Source organism: Anas acuta, chromosome 1 (assembly GCF_963932015.1).
Source record: "Anas acuta chromosome 1, bAnaAcu1.1, whole genome shotgun sequence".
In the NCBI taxonomy this organism is placed as follows: domain Eukaryota; kingdom Metazoa; phylum Chordata; class Aves; order Anseriformes; family Anatidae; genus Anas; species Anas acuta.
The window spans coordinates 68,189,063-68,189,320 of record NC_088979.1 but is presented as its reverse complement, the minus strand read 5'-3'; positions in this window follow the sequence as shown (position 1 = coordinate 68,189,320).

Here is a 258-nt window from a genome sequence, read left to right as displayed (position 1 = left end):
TCTGTATGAGCACTTGTTCAAAAAAGTTCCTATTTATTATTCTGGGCAGACCAAAAAAAAACAGCACAAATAAAAGTCGTAACATCCATTCAAATACATTTTAAAAGCTCTCAGAAGAGGGGGAAAAAAAATCTCATCATTTTTACAAACCCAAGGCAAAATGATAAGTTTTGCAATAGACTTTAAAGCCCAGTCTTTTGCAATAGACTTAAAGCCCAGGAAAATAAACAAACAAATGAACAAACAGAAAATGAAGAG